This window comes from Halyomorpha halys, unplaced genomic scaffold (genome assembly GCF_000696795.3).
Source record: "Halyomorpha halys isolate HHAL.00 unplaced genomic scaffold, Hhal_1.1 Scaffold895.1, whole genome shotgun sequence".
Lineage (NCBI taxonomy): Eukaryota > Metazoa > Arthropoda > Insecta > Hemiptera > Pentatomidae > Halyomorpha > Halyomorpha halys.
In genome coordinates, this window is record NW_027106521.1 from 100435 (window position 1) to 101154 (window position 720).

A 720-nucleotide genomic window follows, 5' to 3' on the forward strand; every position below is an offset into this window, starting at 1 on the left:
TTAAAGAAACACGAATGTAACTATTACTAAGGAATGTGTTGGGATAAAGATGTATGTCCTGTTACACTTTTTGGTCAATAAATATTATTTTTATTATCTTAGCTACATTTCTTTGAAACTTAAAATAAAAAAAAATGTAGATATGCATCCTTGTTACATTAAGTAGGTAGCCTAAATATATTTACACAGACTTAGCAAATGTAGTTTCGTGTATTGTACGTAACCCCCTCGAAGGGGCAAGCAAGACACGGGCCCAGAACGCCCTGTTTGAAACCGTCTTCTTTTGATTTGAACTTTTTTTTATACTTTTGTTCCTCAGACGTAAATTAAATTACGTTAATTTATGGTCAGTTTAATATTAATACACAGATTTACATAACTCCCTGACGTGTAGACGGCTACCTACCTTGGAGTAATACGTTCCTTATTCGTAATTCCAATATCATTCATGTGTTGTATTATATTATATTTTTGAAATATATTTATATTTTAATTTCTACAAAATATGATAGTATTTTATTTTATTTATATATTAATTTATTATTATTTAATTTTTTTTCTAATGATTCAACGAGTACTACTGTTATCATTTCCTTTTTTTTTCTCTTATTTCTGTTTTTTATTCCTTGTATTTCTGTATATATAGAATGAATGAGAATTTGAACAGTAATAATTCATACCCTTAATTTGTGGCAGGTTGTATTTATTCTTTTCAATAAT